Source organism: Protopterus annectens, chromosome 3.part0, assembly GCF_019279795.1.
Source record: "Protopterus annectens isolate FY-2018-M chromosome 3.part0, PAN1.0, whole genome shotgun sequence".
Taxonomy (NCBI): Eukaryota; Metazoa; Chordata; order Ceratodontiformes; family Protopteridae; genus Protopterus; species Protopterus annectens.
In genome coordinates, this window is record NC_056731.1 from 1,409,372,606 (window position 1) to 1,409,396,719 (window position 24,114).

Consider the following 24,114-nt stretch of genomic DNA (forward strand, 5'->3'; position numbering starts at 1 on the left):
TTTTTTTGAAAGTGATAAATAAATAAGCAAATAAATAAATAAATAACTCAAAATGCCCATGGCTGACATTTAGTTTGCTAGCTTAAGCCTTTATGCATTTTACCTGCATACAAAACTTTGTGAGAGTTGATCTTGCAGAGTCAACATTTACACCCCATTCTGAAAAATGTTGTGTGAGTGTGCACGTGCAAACAACATATTTTTACTCAGTGTTCAAGTATTAATGGCAAGGTGGCATTAAAATTCACTGGGCTCAGTTTGAGGTGGATGAAGTCCAGTGGAACCTTAGACTGTAATTCTAATCTGTAGCTGTGTAGTAAGGCACTTATTTGGATAGTCACTTTTGGCTATTTCGCAAAGCATCAGTGTACATTTACTGTATACCCTTAGGACCATTACCTTATGAATAATAACAGGTATCTGTGGTGGAAGTTAAACCCATACTGCAGTTTCAGTTGGTTCAAATATTAATGTCAGCAGCAGAAGACTAAAACTTGATAACTCTTGTCCAGCATAATAATTGATGGCAGTGTGTGGATTCAAACCCCATACCACTGTCCATTCATCATGAATACTAATACTGACCATGCTTTTAATAATTTCATGACACAGACCACTAACATCTACCATCATGCACTGTTGACTGCCTAAGATAGTTACGACCTGAAACCAACAGGTAATTTCACTAAACAGTTCACAGTATAACCAAATTAATGACCTCTGTGCCATAAAATATCACCTTGCAATTAATTGCAAATCTCCCATATTTACAGAGCAGCATGTTACTGTTCTTAATGCTGTTTTCTATATTAATAATGTACTCTGATTTTGACTTTCAACATATATTCTTAGTTACTTTTGCATTTGCTTTAAGAGCTACAAATTATATGTGTATAAGATAGGCTTATTTTTTTCTGAAGTTGCAAAATTTAGCTATAGGGATCCACACAGCCTTCTTTCAGAGCAGTATATATGCAGTGCAGTAATAGCGGTTTGAAATCATTGGTGTATAAGTTTCAGTAATAGGGCTGCCTGACCTATAGCTCAGTGCTGAGATATGACCTTTCTGGATTGAAACTGACACCTGGTAGGAATCACCAAGTATCAATTTGCTTATCTCAGTGACACTCACCTCCAGTTTGAGGAATTCACTCTGACTGATTCTTATATGTGCAGATACAGCTTCCTCCAATGGCCAGACATAAAGATCGCAAAATTTGGCCACTGATTTGTATGAATTACAAAATAAATAGAGAAGAAAACTGTGGCCTGAAACAATAAATTTATCTAAATCAGTAATAATCTGCTTCAATAGAAGCTGGTATTTTGCTTATTGATACTGAGGCTATGGCTTGTTATCATCATTTCTGCTGCTCCAGTAGATATCCTCAATGTTTCATATTTAGTATTTGAGATTATCAGTTAAATATAGTACTGGGAATGAATCAGGGCATCAACATGATAGTTATTTTTGATTCTTTTATTTTTATGTCACTTTGACTACTCATAGATTGTGACTGCATTAAGCACAATTTACCACAAAATGCTTTAAGTTCATAAATTATGTATCACATTATATAACAAACTCACAGCCTAAATCAAACCATACATATAGCATAAAATATGAAGTTGGTTGGCAGATACAGACAACATCTAACATTTATTCTACCCCCAATCATAGATACCCTGACAGATAGCATTCACTCTCTGTTTCATAACAGATATTAGGGTTTACTCCATAATGATCTTTTGGACTGTGCTTACATTTCAACTATTCATTTGTCTTATTTTCCCATCACATTTATCTAGACTTCCTACCCCTTTATTTGTCTCCTCACAACTCTCCTTAGCATCACTGTGTGCCTTCATAGTACTCTACCTTAGTCTCCCTTCCTTAACTTTAATTCTCCTGTGCCCCCCTCCTTAAGATTATTTCCACTTTGATCCAGACACTTGTTAAACCACTTCCAGTTCTGATCAAGTATTTTTGTTTTCCTGAGCTGCAGTCCTGCATGATTGAGCTTATGCTTTCCTCATTGTTTTGGTGTTCTTTTTGGAAGGGATAGCCTAGGTTAATCACACTGAGGTCTTATTGTTTGATTCCAATTCTGGTGTAACTTCTGGTCTATACACACTGAGCAGAGTGAAGGAGGGGCGTTGACTACAACTTTGATCTGACATATATAAGTATCCTGTTTTTCTGGATTATGTATACTGATTATTGTTTCTAGCAATTTATATATATAGCACTTTTTATTGCCTGCTGCATAGTTTTAGTGTATTTTATTGCTATTAATTAATCTGCATGGGTAACTGATTTGTTTGCAGTTAAAAGCATTCTGTAGAGTCTCTTTGCTCCTTTATCTGTTTAAAAACTTTCATTTTGTGGCTTTCTGTAGTGTTTAGTGTCTGTAGGGTAACATATTTAGTATTGTCCTAGTTCAGATTTGCTGGATCTGGGCCTGTTTGTTTCTACAGGGATTGTTCAAAGCACATGAACAAGCCATCTTGAATTAGCAGAAGCCTTTCTTTACCTTGGCTAGATTGTGTTAACTGGCTGCTGGCTAGTGGAGGCTGGTTCTTTTGTGCTTTTCTTAAAAAAAAAGTTGTCTAAGGTTGTATCTTCTGGTATTTATGCCCTAACTTTGAGAGGATTTCTGTCTATACACACAGAGCAGAGTGGAAGAGGGGTGTTGACTACAACTTTGATCTGAGATATATAAGCATTGGATTATTTATATTGATTATTGTTTCTAGCAATTTATATATATATAACACTTTTTATTGCCTGCTGCATAGTGTTTAGTGCATTTTATTGCTATTAACTAATCTGCATGGATAACTCATTTGTTTGCAGTTAAAAGCATTCTGTATAGTCACTTTGCTCCTTTATCTGTTTAAAAACTTTCATTTTGTGGCTTTCTGTAGTGTTTACTCTCTGCAGGCTAACAGCTTTAGTATTGTCCTAGTTCAGATTTGCTGGCTCTGGGCCTGTTTGTTTCTACAGTGATTGTTCAAAGCACATGAACAGGCCATCTTGAATTAGCAGACGTCTTTCTTTACCTTGGCTAGATCGTGTTAATTGGCTGCTGGCTAGTGGAGGCTGGTTCTTTTGTGCTTTTCTTAAAAAAAAGTTGACTAAGGTTGTATCTTCTGGTATTTATGCCCTAACTTTGAGAGGATTTCTGTCTATACACACAGAGCAGAGTGGAGGAGGGGCTTTGACTACAACTTTCATCTGAGATATATAAGTATCCTGTTTTTTTGGATTATTTATACTGATTATTGTTTCTAGCAATTTATATATAGCACTTTTTATTGCATGCTGCATAGTTTTTAATGTATTTTATTGCTATTAACTAATCTGCGTGGGTAACTGATTTGTTTGCACTTAAAAGCATTCTGTAGAGTCTCTTTGCTCCTTATTTTGTTTAAAAATGTTCATTTTGTGGCTTTCTGTAGTCTTTACTGTCTGTAGGCTAACAGCTTTAGCATTGGTCCCCACCCCCACTCCCTGTTCGTGTCTTGTTGTTATACTCGGTGGCTTTGCAGTTGTCCACCCCTACTGTAAATCTGATCTGGGACACTCCTCCCAGTCTAGTGTCATTAGCTCATTCTACCTAATACAGAGAGAACATCTGAGAAGGCCTTCTGTTTCTCCTTTTTCCCTTTCAAAAAAAAAATTGCCTGAATCTCCTTGTGTTCTGACTGTACTTGTCAAATATTTGGAACTATAGAGTATATTTTAGAACATTTATTACAACTGCAATTGCCTTAATATTGGTACAACTCAAGTGCTTTAGTTGCACTGCATCTGAATTGTTTGTGTATTTTAGCTGCTTTTCTGTATATATAGACTTTTCTGTATATGTAGACTAGCTACTTATTCTGCTGTATTACTGCCTCTTAAATCATTTTTCAGTTGTGCACTTGCCTTGCTTCATTTAAAAAGTTTTAAATTGCTAATTTTGTAGAGTCTTAATTGCATTTACTGTTTAGGACTCCACACTCATGTGTTAGCCTTTTCTGTGTTTATTTACTGTATTATTGCGTTGTTTAGCCTGTTTCAACAAAAAAAAAAAACTATCTTGTTTGCTCGTTCTCCACCTTTCCTAGCCAGTCCATATCCCAGGCTTTGCTTGTCTCAGGACTTTATTTTCTGTGTTCAGAGCTATCCAGACCTTGCTTTGTTAGAGGAAAGTCCTATTGCTTACCAGTGGGAGTGGTAAGCATTGTACTGCCTATCTAACGCTAAAGGAGTGGTTTCCAGCTCTGAAATTATAATTTTATTAGCCTTTTTGGACTGGTTTCTATCCCTTTCAACTTTCTGGCTTAAAAACATGTGTGTTTGCACATTTTTCACATTGTGCAGCACTGCGAGGCTTCAGTTAAACTATTCCAGGTGCCAGAAAGTCTGGTCTTCAAATTTTCCCTTAGAACTAGCTGGTTTCTCAATAGTAGCTAAAATCTGAACCCCTGTGACTAGCACTTGCTCTAGAACCTGCTGGGAAGCACTAGGAAGCCTGAAATTGATACAAGCACTCAACTCTCCTTGTCAATAAGGAGAAATTAATCGTAGGCACTAAGCAGCCTATAATTGCAAAGTACCTTGCAAAGGTAAGGGAAAACAGCTCTTAAACATTACAAAAAAAGCACTTAAACAGGCATGTCCAAGGGTCAGCTTCCGGTGATTTCTCCTCTCCACCTGCTGATTCTGGGCATACTGGGGCATAAGCAGCAACTGCCTCGTGTACACAGACAATCCTCTCCTCCTATCACTCAACACTACAACCTGCAAGAGATGCACTTACATAGCCAAACTGGAAGCAAAGCTCTCTCCGGCCAAGATTGTACTAGACAGTCAAGAGGAGAAGGTTAACATCTGCACTATACCTCAAGCAACTCATAGCCTCTCAAACCCACACCATCAACATCCACACATAGCAAAACTAAACCCACATATGCGGAGGCCCTTAACATTAACCTGCCCAAGCAAGAAGGACAGCCGAAGCTGAAATGCAAACAAGCACCAATCACAGCCAATGTGACACATAGCTAACACCACCAGTGTGTCACCCAACAACAACCCCTAAGGCAAGACAATGTACCCAACACTTTTGTCATAGGTGACTCTATAGTCAGGCACACTGATGTCCCACTCACCAGGCTGAACAAGGAGAAAATTACAGTCAGCTGCCTGTCGGGTGCCAGGATCCGCCACATAATGCACGCACTCAAGTCACTCCACAACATGTACAAATACGACTCTGTCATTGTCCATGCTGGAGTGAATGACTTGAGACGTAACTCCCTGGACTACATGAAAAGAGACATGGAAGAGCTCTTGGATCATGTGGCCTAGGCAGGTATGACCCTAGCCCTGAGTAGCATCCTGCCTTTGCCCAGAATGATACACAGTATAAGGACAAAATGATTGACTTCAACAATTGGCTAAGCTTCTGGTGTCATTCAAAGGGGATCCAGTATCTGTCTGCTTGGGAAGACATGATCGACAAACCATGATGCTTTGCCAGAGATGGTTTGCACTTGTCACCCTTGGGATTCAGGTTACTGGCTAAAGCTCTTGCCACCCCTATAGTGCCTTTTTTAGGCAAGGTTCAAAGGCTAAAACCACCACCGTAACAGATACAAGCATGCAAAATCTGAAGGTAATGTTACTCAATGCTAGAAGTCTAAACCTCAAAATGCACTCTCTCGAGGCACTCCTAAAAATGGAGAACATTGATATCTGTGCAGTAACTGAGACCTGGTTCAAGGCTCCAGAGAACACCCCTGCACTACCAGGCTACAACTCTTACCACACTTTTCGGCCACAAAACCAAGACCGAAACACCAAAGGTGGAGGAGTGTCCATATTCACCAAGGATATTCACACCTCCAGGCTAGTTGCCCAACACAATGCATCTTAAATTCTCCAGGTGCAACTAAAACTAGGTAAGACTGCAATCCAAATTGTAGCTTGCTACAGATCCCCCACCATGCCCCAAGATTCTCACTACACCTTTCTAAACATACTGGAAAATATTAAGATACAACCAAACACCCTAATACTGGGTGATGTCAACTACCCTGCCATTAACTGGAAAATCTACTCGGGAACCAACTCCTTTTCCCAGCAGTTCTTGGAATTCATAAATTCCAATGCCCTGGATCAACTAATCCATTGTCCCACCAGGGGCTCCAATATCCTAGACCTGGTCATTCCCAACATGGGAGATAGATGCTCCACACCAGTGGTCACCCCCTCATTGGTCAGGTCTGACCATAAGCAAATCACCCTTGACATCCACATCCCATCCCCACCCCCCAGTAAGGAAACCTCCTTAAAAAACTCCTCCAAAGCCAACTTCAAGCTACTGAAGTCAGAAGTGACAAACTTCACAACACCCATGCAGACGGGATCTGAAAGGTTGACTGCAGAATCCTACACTAAGGCATTCTACGAGCACATCCACTCGTGTATGAATCGCGCCATCCGAAATAGAACCAAGATGGTCCTCTCCAAAAAAAGGAAGCCAATCTGGTGGCCCCATGCTATAAACAAACTATACAACAGAAGGAAGAAACTGTTGCAGAAAAGAGGAAAATCCCAGGATGCAAAAAACTCCCTCACCAGTCTCAGTAAGAAGCTGAGATCCCTCATAAAATCCTAAAAAGCTAGTTATGAAAATAAAATGGCCAAAGATTCCAAAGACAACCACAAGGCATTCTATAGTTATGTCAAGAATCTAAATGGTAATGCTCAGATCTGCTCTGAGCTACAACATAATGGCATTAAATATACTGATCCCAAGGATATTGCCAATATCCTTGCAGATTGATTTAGTGCCAACTTCATCCCCCTCTCACCCCCTAAATGGCCTATCTGAATACCAAAAGATTGCCAAATTCCGGTAATCGTGGCCACACAGGTAGAAACTGCACTCTCCAAAACTGAGAATACAGTATCCATGGGACCAGATGACATCCCAGGCTGTGTACTACATGAACTACAAAATGAACTGGCACCTCACCTAAGTGTCATGTTTAATCATAGCCTCACCTCAGGCTTCATGCCCACTGAGTAGCGCACAGCTACATTTATCCCACTCCACAAGGGGGGATCCACCTTGGATCCTGGGAACTACCATCCCATCAGTCTGACAAGCCTGATCTGCAAGGGCATGGAATGCATTATCATGGAACTTATAAACAAAGACATTGGCAGCCTTCAAACACTGGACCCCACCAAGTTTGCGTTTGTGAAGGGCCAATCTTGTCTCCTGAATCTGACTGACTTCTTCGAATTAGTCTCCAGAGCTGTGGACGAGGGTAAGGTGGTCCACACTGCATATCTGGACCTCGCCAAGGCTTTCGACACCATCCCCCACTCTGGAATCATAGATAAACTTACTAAGCTGGGCATAAATCCTTACGTCACTCAATGGGTTGCCAACTGGCTTACTGACAGAACCCACTGTAAAATAGCTGACTCCAAATCCAGCTCCAGACAATTGACAAGTGGAGTACCTCAGGGTTCAGTCCTGGGACCACTCTTGTTTGGCATCTACTTCTCTGATGTACAGGCCAACACTAAGGAACTCTGGCTAACAACGTTCGCAGATGACTGCAAACTGGGAGCCATTATTGAATCCCCAGATTATGTGGATATTCTACAAAAGGGCCTTACAGAAACAAATGCCTGGTGCCAGAGCCATGGGCTCAAACTTAATGCCAAGAAATGTATAGTTATCCCCTTTGGAAAAAAAACATGTACCCATGAATTACCACATAGGTGGCAGTACACTAAACATCGAAAGTGTGATGAGAGACTTAGGGACACAGGTGGACAGTGGTCTCACTTTCGATAACCACATCACTACAACAGTCCTTCTGTGTGGCACACCTCATCACTAAGGGCTTTTCACCCAGAAAAAAGGAGGTCATTGTCCCACTGTACTCATCCCTCATTAGACCCATTATAGAGTATAATGCCCCATTTGGTATGTACCTCACAAGACATCTGCAATAACTGGAAAGGCCACAGAAATACCTCACTAAAAGAATCACAGGCCTAAAGCAGATGCCATATGCTGACCGTCTAAAAAAACTCAAGCTATACTCTGTGGCATATCCTCTACTCAGAGGCAATCTCTGCTTAACATACAAGGCCATGTCAAACCCTGAGCTGTTAGAATGCTCCACTTAAAGAAATCCCAATCCCTCAGAGCCACACGCTCCAGGTATCTAAACCTTGTCATCACAATGAACAAAACATGCTGGAGGGATAGGTTCCTGACCCAGAGACTCCCCATACTCTGAAATAGACTGCCCATACATGTCAAGCAGAGCGTCTCATTAGCCCTCTTCAAAAGGAACCTTGACAATTGGATGGGAGATAGGAAATTCTCCCTGGGGATCATGTCAGTCACCCTGCTAGACAGGGGTCCAGAGAAGTAAATATTGTGGGAAGAAATATCCAGGGAATTGTTATGGCTAGGCTTGTATAGGCCCTAGGGCCGATAGCCTAGTACCAACCTCTGAACCTATGAACCTATGTGTTTTCTTTCTACTGCTCTAACTACTCTCTCTATTGTGCTTTATACCATACTCACCCACTGTCTGTCATCATTCCCTCCAGCAGGTGCAAAGGAACAACCTATGTGAAATAATACTGATGTTTCATCTAAAATAGGTAAGTAAACCAAGATTCCACACCCTGAAATGCACACATTTCTCAGACTATGCTACCTACAGCTCACATACCATACTAAGGTTTCTTGGCTTGGCTCTACATTAATTTTCCTGACATAATTAGCTTAAGCTACTATGTTGTTTTATTCCAAATAATACAAATTATTTCTGGACACTTACCCAACAGGGAGTGTCTGCCTCTATTACCTACTCCCAATCCCCACCCACACCCTTGCTCTACATTTATTTTCTTCCCAGTTTACCACTATCCAATCACATAGTGCCTTCCATATTTCAGAATTAAGGATAAAAATCCTGCTCTCTCTCTACTATAGGAAACTACAACCTAGCTAACTTATGTATTGTACTAAAATCTGCATTTTCCACATTATAACATTGTGTAATCAAACTTATTATATGACTCTTTCCTCTCATCTTCTCATTACATTACTAGTCATAATCAATCATTTCAACTTCCCTACTGCATCCTTCCATATATTTCTTTAAATAAGTCTTTTATATTTATATATTATATAAGCATTTATATATAAGTCCTGCCACACAACTATGCTTCTAACTTTCCTATTCTCACCACTTTGTGTTACTTTCTCACTTTTCCTCTTACGATTTGAGCCCGCATTATCTTCATTCACACCCAGCAGGCAACATCGCCCACACACACACCCTCCCCACAGACCCTATCATTATCATTATTAAACTTTTTCATACTCAACCTATCCAATTTTTCAAACTGAAATATCTACCATTAAAATCTAAAATCACATAACATACAAACACAGTGTGAGGGTGTTCACCCAAACATAGACTTAAAATGTATAACTTCTTCCCCTCCTGAATAGTCTTCTACATACAACCAAATCTTACAAAGGCCCACTAATAACAATTTGCCTAAACTATTTAACCTAAATATTCAAAGGCTCTGCAACAGAAAAACTGAACTACATGCCCAGATCTCTGTCTACTGCCCAGATGTTCTTTTCCTCACAGAAACATGGCTCAAACCAAACACATTCAGTAGAGAAGTCTTAACTACTGGTTATAGTATGCTTAGACTAGGTCAAGAAAGCAGACAGGCAGGTGGTGTAAAATATACACATAAAAATAATATCCATGTTAACCTACCAAAACGACAATCTTAAATGTAACAATGCAGAAATACTGATCTGACAGCTGATGCAACATTTGATGATATGTTCAAGTTTGATATTTACATACAGCATGTCAAAAAGAAAACTCGTCAAAGGTTTGGATACCTACACAGAGCAAGGTCATTTCTCAATGGACTAGGTCATAAATCAACTGCACATTCTTATCTACTACTAAACCTCCTACATGCTGCCCCTGAAACTTGAACAATCATCATCATCATCATTATTACCCCTTATTCTCCATTTTCTACATGAGGTCAGGGTGTTGTGTCAAGTGTCACCATCCTTCCCTATTCAGTGCTGCACTCCTACCTTCTTTGACAGTCATGCCTGACTGTCACAGTTCTTCTCTCACACAATCCATCCACCTCTTTGCTGGATGCCACAGTTTCCTCTTGATTCCTCTTTTATGTCCCACATCTTCTTCACCAGATTGTCTTCTGATTTTCTACAGATGTGCCCAAACCACAGTAATCTGTTTTCTTTGACATTTTCTAAAATCGGAGCTACTTTGGCTTCTGCTTTTATGTCCTCATTCCTTTATCTGTCCCACAGTGTGCATCCTACCACCCATCTCAGGCACTTCATCTCCATCATCTCTAGCTTCCTTAATTGCTCTGCCTTCACTGTCCAGGTTTCTGTATTATACAGCAGTACTGGTCACACCTTTGTTTTGTACACCTTACTTTTCAGTTTCTTTGGCATTCTTCTGTCATATACTACTGCTGACACCCTATGCCAGTTGGCTGCTGCCCCTCTGATTACAGCTTTGACCACCTCATTTATAGGTTCATAGGTGTGTACTTTTCTAATGGCCCTGGGACCTACATAAGCCTAGCCAAAACTATCATGTCAAGAGACGTTAGTTCACATAGCCTCTATCTAGCAGGGCAACTGAGGTGACCCTGGGGGTGAATTTTCTATTTCCCATCCACTCGCCAAGATTTCTTTTGAAGAGGGCCAGAGAGGAGCTCTGCTTGGCGTGGATGGGGAGTCTGTTCCAGAGCATGGGCAGTCACTGGATAAGGAACCTATCCCTCCAGCATGTTCTATTTAATGTGTTAACAAGATTGAGGTCCCTGAAGTGTGGGGCATGGTGGGATTGGGATTTTTTTAGATGTAACATATCTAGCAACTCTGGGTCAGGCATGGCTTTGCATGTTAAGCAGAGCTCGCCCCTAAAGAGTTGATATGAGACTGAGTATAGCCGGAGGTTTTTTGAGTCTGTCAGTATAGGGCATGTGCTTAAGGCCTAGAATCCTTTTGGTGAGGTATTTTTGTGGCCTTTCCAGCTGTTGCAGGTGTCTAGTGAGGTACATGCCAAAAGGGGCATTGTGTTCTATAATAGGTCTAATGAAGGATGAGTAGAGCGGGACGATGACTTCCCTTCTCCTCACAAACTCTCCCAGATACGTACAGCTGTTAACCTATTGCATTATTTTCCCTTCCATCTCAGTTTTTAGCTTCTTCTGATTTCCCTCATTTGCTGCTGTTATAACTTATGGTTTTCTGGCAAATCGCTGAGATGATTTGAGGATTGAAGTCTCTAAATAATGACATACATTTTAGTTTTGGACTTCAGGTCCTTCAGAAAATGTATGTTAACACAAAAACTGTTACTCAAGCAACTATTTAGTAAGAGCAATATTTAAAATCTGTCCTTATTTTTGGGCCTTTGTCTCCCCATTTTATTGACCTTTGTCCAGATTTCTTGCACTAAGAGGTTGAGAAGTAGGGTCTCAACTTTACTCAGTTTCATTTCATGTGCCTTCAGTTTTCCATTCTATCTCCCTACCCTTTACTAAAGTCCTTGCTCAGAGTCTGCTTGTAGTGCCAGATCATCTGCACACAGCAGATTTGTTGATCTGTCTCCTACAACCTCTTTGCGTATGTATTCCGTCACCAGTATGAACAGCAGGGCTCAGAGCTGAACCCCGATGCACACCCACTCCCACTCCCACTGGGAATCCCTCTGTGAGACTGGACGCTGCTCCTACTTGAGTCATTGGTTCCTAATACATAGCTTGCACTAATTCTAACAATATTTCTGGGACTTCAAACCATTGCAAGACTGCCCAAATCAGATTTCTTGGGACTTTGTCATATGCCTTCTCCAAGTCTGGGAATGCCCAGTTGGACTCTTTCTGCATTTCTAGCTTCTTCTAAGTTATCTGTCACACTGCAAACACTGTTGTACTGTATCCTGAATTGAATCTTAACTGCTCACCTCCCATTTTACTTTCTTCGACTCTACATATTGACATCAATCTGCAGAACTTTTCTGCAGTGTGACAGGAGTTTGATAGCTATATACTGCTCACAGATGTGAATGTCCCCTTTGTTCTTGAACACACACACTAGTATGCTTATTCTCCATTCATCTGGGGTACATCTTTCTCTCTGTACTGCTATGAAAACCCTCAGGAGCCATTTTTTCCCTATCTCACCCAACATCTGGATCATGTCTATTGTGACCTCATCTGAGACTGTTGCTTTGCCTGACTTAATTTTCCTTACTGCTGTTCTTACTTCATCTAGGGTGGGCTGCTCCTCTAGTCTTATCATAGGATGTGTCTGGGGCAGTTCAGTTTCTTCGGGATTTTCTTCATTTAGAAGGTGCTGGAAGTATTCTTTCTATCTACCTTTGATGTACTGTGGACTGGTGTGTAGGCTGTTGTTGGCATCCCTTATGAAAGGTGTCTGACTATCCTATTTATCTTTCTGTTTTTGTCTTGCTCCCTGATAGAGTTTCTTTGTGACAGCTACTGAGTCACTTTCCAGAAGCTGATTGAGTGCCTCTGATGCCTTGTTCTTTGCTATTGCAACTGCTCTTTTAGCCTCTGTGTTAGCAAACCAGTATTCCTTCCTAGCCTGTTCCATTTTTTTTTCTATCTCCCATTTTTTCCAACATTCATTCTTTCTTTCTTTCTTTCTTTCTTTCTTTCTTTCTTTCTTTCTTTCTTTCTTTCTTTCTTTCTTTTCATGACTTCCTGGACTTCTGCATTCCACCACTAGCTTTCTTTATGTACCTTATTTCCACAGCTGGCTCAGTCACATACTTCTTCTATAGGGGTTTATATTAAGTCAGTGAAAAGGCATAACAGCAAATGCCATTTCACTGACACATAAACAACAAAACCTCACAACAGCGACAGCTCAGGTCAACGATCTTTTGCCAGGGAAAAAATCACTTGGCCTGAGCCATGACATTGCCCTTTACCCCACTGTAGTGCAATCTCGGAGTTGGTATATTTAGTTAGGGTGCGCGGGGGGGCTCAGCCCCCCACTCTGCTATGTTTTAAGTTGTGTGTTGTGTTTTATGGTCTACCGATTTTTTTTTCCCTGGGAAACAAATCAGTGACCTGGGGTTTTGCTGTTGTGGGATTTCATTGTTTATATGTCGGCCAAACGGCATTCACTGTAATGCCATTTTGATGACTTAATATAGACCCATTCTGTAGCCCTCACACATGCTGTTTTGAGTTACTTCCATTCCACTACAGTTCCACCTATTTCCTCTTCTTCCTGAGGTGTTAGAGTCCTGAGTAACTCCTGTGCTTTTTCCCAGTCAATTTTCAGATCTTTAGCCTAGTCACTGTTGACCTTAGAGTGTTCTCTGAACACTGCTTACAGCTGATTGTGCCAGCCAGTGATTTATGCTGTTGAATGTCTGTTTCACTAGGTACAACTTTACAACCAGTTCTTCTACCCCAGTGCCCTTTCCTTACTAGAAGGAAGTGTACCTGTGTTGGATGTTGGCCACTTTTGTATTCAATATGATCTTGTGACTGTCTTTCTTTCTGAGACATATGTTGGCTACTATCAAGCTGTTTGCCAGACAAAAGTCTAGAATGGCCTGTCCTTTATTCTTGTTGCCCCACTCATGTGTTCCCAGGCAGTCCTCATTTCCTGTTCTGTCTGCCCAGATATGTGCACTCTGTTCACTCATTATCAACACAAATTCATGTTATCCTACTTTATCTAGTTGGTCCTGCAACTGCTGTCTGAATGCACTCTTTTCCACACTATCACAACCTTGCTATGGGGCATAGGTGAGATTGTAAATACTGTCCTGTCATTACACTGGAGTCTGATTGCTATGAGTCTGTCACTAATTCTGATGACATCTCTCACTGCCTTCTGAAGCCTCTACCTTACCACAACTCCCACACCATTTCTAGTCTGTACTCCTGAGTAGTATACTTTGGATCCCAAGCTAAGTGGCTTTGCTGAACTTCCCTTCTCTCTTGGATACATAAGATATCCACTCTCCTCCTTACAATCCTGTCATCCACTTCCTAACCTTGACCTGTCAATGAAACTACATTTGGCAGGTTGATTGGTTTTACTTCCAGCATTCACTCAGCAGAACTATCCCAGGTAACCCAAGCTGGGAGCTGGACACCAGCTCACCAGTAGCTTATTGGCCCAGGGTTGATGGACTTTATGACATGAATAATAATATGAGGTGTGGCATGTTTAAATGAAAACTAGTAATGCAACAATGCAACAACAACAACAAAAGAAAACCTCAGAGATGAGCACAAGTAGACCCCCTTTTATTAATAAAATACAATACAATACTGAGCACTTTTGTCCCTCACCAGTGGGACAAAAACACATCATCATTGCCTTCAGAAAAAGGCCAGCCATTCACTCGCCACTTGAGATCACCAATGCCTGCACTTCCTGAAAAGGCTCAAAAGAGCAAAGCTTCCTCTGAATGCTGTATCTGCTTTCTATAAAGGAGCTGTTAAAAGTATTCTCACCTGCAACTTTAATGTGTGGTACAGAAACAGTACTAGGGCAGAGAGGAAGAAGCTTCAAAGAGTGGTGAGGATTGGGGAGAAGATAATGGGCACAAACCTTCCAACCATGCAAGAACTTTTTACAACAAGAAGCATTAGAAGGACATACAAAATATGTAGAGACACATCATGTCCAGCGTTTGGCTGGTTTGCTAGTCTTTCATCTGACAAGAGATACCGCAGCATCCGCTGTAGGACCTCCAGGCTCTTGAACAGCTTCTATCCAACAGTAATAAGGCTCAGAAACTCTGACATCAACTTGGACATCTCCCACCTCCAAATGTCATCTCACTAGTAATATTTTCCTGAAACTGACACATTATTTAATTCACTATAGTTAATATATTCTTACAGAAGTGCAATATCTTTCTCTTAAAAGTGCAATTGCAATAATTCCTTATGTGCAATATTAATGAACAGCCTTTTCTTCTCATTTTCTGTGTACGGTATTATTTGTTCATATGTTTAGGTTTATATGTATGAGTAGTTTTACTTGAGTAGAAATTGGTTATAAGGAGTATTTTTATGTGCATTAGTCATTAGAATAGTTGTGTATATGTCATGTCTTATTCTTTTTTATACTTAAATTGCTTCTGTACTCCGATGACAAGCTGACTCCTGAAATTATGTATAGTTTTCACGTGTTTCCTAAATGACAAGGTTTTCTTTGCATCTTTGAATTTTTGAAACATTACATAAATTATTCAATTCCTGCTTTTTTTTAAACAAGAAACATCTTTATTAAACCATCACTTACTACATAGGCAATCATACATTTATACAAATGAAAACAAACAACACCGACACAATCCTAGTTGCAAGCATTTTAAATCACAAACCATACTGGCACACTCCCCATTGCAAACATTATATATCAGTTATAATCTACCCAATCTTTTTCAGTCAAACATTGCATAGCTCATTTAATTCCTGACACCTTTTTAACCTTATTCTTCCCTTGCATGTATTGTTACCACAGTTCCCATTTTTTCCTATGTTGTTTGCTCCTACCCTTTTCTAAATATCTCATTTCCAGTTGTTTTATCTCTGTTACTATATTCTCTACTTCTAGTATAGCTGGTTTACATTTTGATTTCCATTTTCTAGTAATTGCTTTTTTTGGCAGCTACCATTATTAGACACAGCAAGGCATTACTATGCCTAGCAGTTCCAATTCTGTATCATAGGTCAGAAAAATCATCTCCCTCATCAGAACAATCTGCCCACCCAGTATATGCAATAGTGGATCCTGTAGGGAATCCGTAAAGTCCACCAATTCACCACACTCCCAAAAAATACATTCCCAGTTCCCTCTTTCTTTTCCGTCACACCTCCAGCATTTACTATCTGCCTGAGGAAAAATTCTATGGAGTCTACTTACGGTATAAAAACATCTATGTAAACATTTCCAAGCAAAAATCCTAAACCTTCTAGATTTTGTTGCATATTTAGGAGACATGCATATATCCTCCCACTGTTTTTTCTTTTGTATATTTCATATCCAGTCTCTCTTCCCAATCATTTATAACCTCACCTGATTGATTCCTATAGTTATCATGCAATATTTTATGTTTTACTATTTATTCCTTTTTTAATGGCAGCTTCTGTCCTTCTTACTCTAACTCATAATTAGTCTACCCTAATTACACCTTCCCCTCTTTATCTAATTTTCAAGTTCTCTTCCTTCACAAATGCCTTTACCCCCATCTATCTACCTTCCTTGTGTTCAAAGTATTACTACTTTCAAACCTATGACATTGCTACTACTTTGGAAACCTCTAATATTAAACTGATTTTGACATTTACTGACTGATTCATAATGTAATATTCTTTACTCATTGAAAGGTGTTTATTATGTAAGACATATTTGTTTTTGTATGTATGTCAAAATGTAACTATAAAATTTTTTGCCTGATACATATTTTGCCTAACTGTCAGAGATTGATTTCAGACATTTTTTTGTCTGATTCCACTTGTCTTGATAATATGTCTTTGGATAAATGGGTGCTATTAAATGATATGAAATCACATAAGGGCTTAAGATTTATACAATGGGACAAGGGTGGGGGTATTGTTGTAATGGAAAATAACGATTATGTTCAAAGGATGTTTCAAATGTGATATGATGATACATACAGTGAAGTATCACTTAACAAAGTTAATGTTGCATATAAAAGGATCGATTATGAATTGTTGTACATGTTGACTCATGCACAAATTACTGTTACAGAATTTAATTATATGACCACTGATTGTCCAAAAAGTCCAGCTATATTTTCTGTACCAAAGATGCATAAGGACCTGAGGGACCCCCCCACCACATGTCCCATAGTTGATTTGGGTAGGTCATAAACCTGCTATAATAGCACGTTTTCTTGATAATCAATTGAAACATGAGGTGAAGAAAATACCTCACATATACCGTGATTCCTGCCAATTTTTATTTTTATGTAATCAACTCATTCCATTTCAGGAAGGAATTTTTATAACTATTGATGTTAAAGACCTATTTAGTTGTATACCACATCAGCTGGGCATGCAGTGGTTTTCTGAATTCTTGTTTCAAGTGTTAGGTTTTTGTCAAGATAAAATAAACACTTATAGTCGATTAATGGAATTGGTACTAGAACACAATTATATCCATTTTGTAGGACATTTTTTTCAACAATATTAGGGTGTTGCCATGTGCTCAGACTGCGTCCCTCTTTTTGCTAATTTTATTATGGCCTGGTGGGAAAAGTGTTATTTATTTTATAGTGTCTTTTATTCCTACATAACTATGTATGTCAGATACCTTGATGATTTATTTGTTGCTTGAGTAGGACCCCCTGAAGAGATCACATGTTTTATTGAGTATATCAACCAGACTACTAAATTTTTAAAATGTACATATACTATTGGATTGGACAAAATAGCCTATGTGGATGTCTGGATTACTAAGACCTTAGGTAATAATAGGTTAAAGTCAACTATGTATAGAAAACTGACTCTAATAGCTACCTTCATTATTCTAGCAGCCACCCTCAACCTGTTAAACGAGGGGTGGTTAGAGGACAAATGGTGAGTGCGTTCGCATGGTTTCTGAGTATGATGATTTTTTTGAATGAGTCTACTCATATTTCCAACATGTTTTAAACCATGGATATCCTCCATGGTTATTAACTAAAATCCAGAATGAAGTTATTATGAAGTGTAGGAATGGCCTGTACAGACCTTTATTGCAGGTTCAAAAAATCAATGATGTCAACAACGTTGATGGAAATAATGGGGTTGCCCTCAAATGGATAACAGTGTTAGTGAAGTTAAAAATCAGGAGGTTAATAATGAAGGAATTCATATTCCAATTAATACATCAGGGGGGCAGGACATTTTCTGCCTCTTTGTTATTACTTACTGTAGCAATAGTTATATTATATCAGACATTTTATGGAAAAATTGGAATATAATTATGTGTGATCAGGATATTGGGGACAGATTGGGAGTACACCCTAGTATTGTGTTTAGAAGAGGCTCTAATCTGAAAAAGATCTTAGAGAGACAAGGCTCAAAAGTAAGTAAAGGAATGATGATCCCATGTGGGATGTGCCATCAAGTAGACATGTATTTACTGCTTCCAGTTTTACTGTCAGGAATAAAAATATTGACAAAGTGGGTAAATATAGTTGTTATTCATAAGCTGTGGGCTATATTGCTATATGTATGCAATGTCCCGCATTTTATATAGGTAAGGATCAACGTAAATTAGCCCAAAGAATTTATGAACACTATTATGCTATCTCCCAGAAGAAAGAAACCAATGCATTATTCAGACATTTGAGATTATTTCCTGACCATTTGTTTAAGTTCACAGTTTTACATCAGGTTAACAGGGATCCCCAGGGTGGGCCATGGAAACTGTATCTGGAACAAAAGGAAACATGGTGGTAGATTTTTTTAAATGCTACCTTCCCATCTGGCCATAATGATGTGATTTCTATTACTAGTTTTTTTTAACTAAAAGCTTTTGATCGTTTTTAACCTCATGGTTTATTTTGTTCAGATTTGTAGGTTTCATATACATATATATATATATATATATATATATATATATATATATATATATATATATATATATCATATATGTATTTTATAATCATTTTATACACATTTCTTTTTGGGTTATATGTAATGGGTTAATAGACCTTTAGTGCTTGTTTCTAATTGAATAGCTTTTTCTACAGGCTGCTGGATTTTTATTTTCTGTGAATGCAATATAAAATGGCCAACATGGTATTGATCTAAGTCTGATGAAGTTTGGTGACTACACTAAATGAAAGTGCTTACAAAAAAGTTGTTTATTTATCAGTGTACTTTGTGTTTGCCTACACCTACTGCTTTGCTTCCTTGTGTGTTTTTTATTTTCTCAGTTTGGTGTTTTTTTATCATATTATTGCATGAGGTTTTATTCAGGGTATGTGAAATCAGAGCTATAGTACTTTGGTTTCTGAGACAAGTTGGCTTTTTGTGTATACTGACTACTCACTTATTTAAGGAGCACAATCAGACTGGCTTTTTGGTTTGCCAGTTGTGTGATCTATAACCAATGGGTGTATAGCTCAAGTGTTACCATACTGTAAAAACACTTTCTCTTTAGAATATATTGTGCTTTATTATAGCAATTTTGATTGGATATTGCATTTATGCTGTACATTGGCTATTTAACACCCTTCTTCAACCAATGGAGGCATGATAACATATGCCTAATATGAATGAATGGCAATCTTTCAGTTCAACCAATAATGTTTTACTGTATACTACTACTTATTTACATTTGATATGTTATCAATCGATAGATTGTTTTAAGAAACCTTGTAAATCTAGAGTTTTTGGACTTGAAAAAGGGTTTTTCCCAAAAGCGCTCGTCTTGTACTTTTTTATTATTTTATTAAAGTATTTCATTTATGTTCATTGCTGTGGTGGTTTCAGTGCTTTGTTTTTGCAGTTCATTACTTAAGTTCCAGTACCTACCTTTAGTGGCTGGAATCTTTGTTTGTCTTGGTTTTACTTTAAATATATATATATATATATACATATATGTATATAAATATATATGCAGCCATAAACAAGGTCCTATAAACACTCTTATAGTCATGGAACCATTCACTCACACACCCACATGATTGCTCTCACACACACACACACACACACACACACACACACACACACACACACACACACACACACACACACACACACACACACACACACACAAAGATGACTTTACTATAATGTCTTCCATCAGGGCAACCAGTTAGACATGCACACATCCATGCAGCCACACTGATACCACTACAAACACACACACATGCATACTCACACACCCACAAACACACACACACCTACACACATACACAAACAAACATACACACTTGCGTGTGGATAGCTGGTTCTTTTTTACTTACCTGTAGTTGTTTTAAAACACACAACTGATCTGTTGGATCTGTTGGAGTGAATGATCAAAATTAACTTGCTAGATTGAGTCTCTTAACTAATCTGCCAAATTATTCCAGTGCTGCTGCCTTTTTCCCAGGGAGACCACAGGGTTAATTAACATTAGCAACTCACCCATAGAGACACATCTTAGATTCATAGATGTGTACTAAGCTAATGTCCACAATGGCCTTTGTAAGCCTAGCAGTGCATCCCAAATCTCTAACATGTTCTGGCACCCTTGATATGTGTAAGCAAGTTTTTAGGAGGAGAAACATTTACGAGCAAGGGCTGGGAGATGAACCATTTACAAGCTGCCTGTGTCCATTAGAGACATAGGTGCCAAACCAGGGATGAATTTCCTGTTCCCCATCCAATTGCCCAAATTACAGTTGAATTGGGTTATGGAGGAACTCTACTTCACATGGATGGGGAGCCTGTGTCAGAGAAGGGGTAGTTTCTGAGATACACACATATCTCTCCAGCATGTCCTATTTATATCACAGGCAATGCTTGATCTATAATGACATTGGAAACCTCCAGACACTTAAGTCTTTAGAATGGGTAATTCTGGTGCTGTTTTCTTTTTTTTTTGCAGATATGCAGGAGGTCCGTCAAAGTGGAGTCTGACAATGCCTTGCATGCCAACCATATATCTCTCCTCAACAGTCTTTAGGAGGCATAATACAGGGATAGGGCCTTGAGGTGGTCTGCATAGGACATATTACTTACACCCTGCATTCATTTAGTGAGGAACATCTGTGGATGTTCCTATTGTTAGATATGCCTGGTTAGGGACATACCAAATATGGCATTGTACTCAAAGATAGGTCTGATGTATACTGAATACAGTGGAACAATGACTTCTTTGGACCTAGATGCCATACCTTTCCTTATAAGTGGTACAACATAGAATGATTTCCTCTGTACTGTAGACACATGATGATCAAAGACTAGATTACTGCCTATGAGTGTCTCCAAGTCCCTCTTGGCAGTGTGTTGTCACCATGATAGTTTCCAGGGGTGGACAACTTCCAAAGGATACTATTATACATTTCTTGGTATTTCATTTTAGTCCATGGCTCTGGCACCAGTTGTTTGCCTGTGTTAGCCCTTCCTGGAAAACATTTGTGTCAGTGGGTGATTCAATGACAGCTCCTAATTTGCAATAATATGCAAAGTTAATGAGCCAGAGGCCATTGATGTTGGCCTTGACTTCAGAGACATGAATGTCAAAAAGGAGCTGTCCCTTGATCGATCTCTGAGGGATTCTGCTTGTGACTGGCAACTTTGTAGAGGTGGACTCTCCAATTCTAACTTCCTGGGTCTTGTTGAGTACCAGCTGGCTATCCACTGGGTGATATAAGGGTCTGTAACTTAACCTCTTAAGTTTGTCAACAACATCCGAGTGAGGGATTGTGTCAAATGCCTTGGCCAGGTCAATGTAGGCAGTGTAAACCAGTTTGCTCCCATCCTTTGCTTTGGTGACCTTCTCAAAGAAGTTCACTAGGTTGAGTAGGCATGACCTGCCCTTGATGAAGCCAGATTGGGTTGGTTCCAGTGTCTGGAGGTTTCCAATGTCATTATTGATCATTTCTGTGATAATTCCTTTCATGACTTTGCATATGACACTAGTGAGACTTATGTGTCTGTAGTTCTCAGAGTCTGTAGATGGCCCACCTTTGTGCATGGATTTTCTCCAGCAGGACCACTGACCTTGTTACGGCTGGTGCCTACATACCACTGAAGTGGGGCAGCAGTCCCTACATTGCTTGGGCTTAGTACACTGAGGGAACTTTCCAAGTTACGCTCTCTGTAGTGAAGCACGATTTTCTGAATCTCTGTGTGTGTATCCTATTCTTTTCTATTTCAGTCTAGAAAATATACTGCTCCCTTGGAATTTCTAATTTCTTTTCAGGTCTGCAAAAGATTTCAGCATATTCCCTTACTCTTTTATTCTGCATTTTTCTTTTTCAAGGTAAATAATGATGTTCCTTTCACATGCCTTCATGGGTGTCTTGCTCACAATAAGCCTATCATTGTACTGTCATGTGCAGCCTTAATCTCTGGCATATCCTTGCAAAAACTTGATATCCATATAACTTTCTCCATGTTATGGCTTATAAATAATTGATATACATGAGCACTAATTGCATTTTCTATTGGTCATGGCCCTTCTCATGCATCTGAGAGCTCATAGTCTCCTCACATTGAAATCCTACCTGTAGATCACCTGATATAATTACTTTATTGTCAATTTTTTATTTCTGTTGTTTTGCTATAAATTGTTTCACAGTTTAACATTTCTTGTTTGACTATTTTTTAGGCAAGCAATGTTTAAAAGTTTTCTCTCATCTTAGTTATTCCATATTCTGAGACCTCTGTATCATCTAAAAAGTGGTCTGATATTCCTTCTATTCTTTCTACTTTGTCATTTATTTATTTATTTAGATATTTAAAAGACTTTTGCAGTACAACTGAACAGTTTCATACCCAAATGTAACTCCTTTCTACACAGCACATTTTGTATGTTTTTACTACCTGTGTCCTGGAATGTACATTGTCATTTATACAGACATTTTGGAGGACTGACAACAGAGCAGGAACATTTCATGCCATGCTTATAACACCTTTATGTACAACTGATTATTAATATTTTTTACCTAATATGCCTATATATATATATATATATATATATATATATATATATATATATATATATATAAAACATTCTTGACAAGAATTAGGATCATAAGATCATAGGAGGTCACTAAGCTAATGACTGTTGAGCTTTTATAAGCCACATTTTTCCCAGTTATCAATACCCAAGGAATAGAATGGCTTTGGTATATGGCTGTGGTTTAGGGCATCTACAAGTTGCTCTTGTCCATAAGGGACACAGGCAAAAAAACAGGGGTGAATTTGTGATTTCCCATCCATTAGTCCAAACTGAGTTTGTATAAGCTTAGAAAGAGATCTGCATCACATGAATGAGGAGTCTGTTCTAGAGAAGGGGTAATCTCTGATGCACATACCTGCCCTCTAACATGTTTTGTTTATGTCACAGGCAAGGTTTAGATACTTAGATTTGGTCATTCTAGTGCTGTATGTCTTATAAATGTATAGCAGATGCTTTTTTCTCAAATAATCTTTTATTTTTCCATAAAAATAAAAATAAAAACAATGCATACAATTAGAAGAAAACAAAAAATTGAAATTTAAGTAACAATGAAAGGGAAGTCAATAATAAAAAAAGAACATGCTACTAAGGCATGCATTGTTAACTAACTAAACATATCCACTTAATATATACAACTATTTACACCAATAGCCAGCTACCATGACTATATGTAAAAAAAAAAAAAAAATCAGACCTCTTGTTTTGAAGGAACGTGGTACTCCCGTATATATATATATAAAAAAAAAAAACCCTTGTATTAAAGAATACAAAGCATAGGGATAAAGAACCTTGTGCGCTTTAACATAATTTACTAACACAAAATCACTTCAAATAAGCTTCTCCAAAGTTTATTGAAGTAAGCTTTCTTCCTAGGACTCTTTATGATTAGCTTTTGCGCAGAGATATATTTAGTTGCCATCTCTTTAAATCCCCGCCAACACAATTTGCTGCGATCCAACCAATTAAATATGACGTACATTTTTATGAGAGAAAATAAAATGATTAGAATATGTAAATGTATTTTAGATATCTTGGAAGGTGGAACATTTAGAATAGCCATATCCCAAGACAGTGTAGAACTGTAGTAACCCATCTTTTTAAGATGCACTTTAAGAGAACACCAAAGTTTATAGGAGTAATTACAGTGCCACATGATATGAAGTAGATCAGCTGTCGGGAAGGGGCAACAAGTGCAAACAGTGGATCTTTTAGCATCAAATTTATTTAGTCTAACGGGAGTATAGTAAGCATTATTATTTAACATTAATTGAGTGTAAAGTAGTTTTTTGAAAGG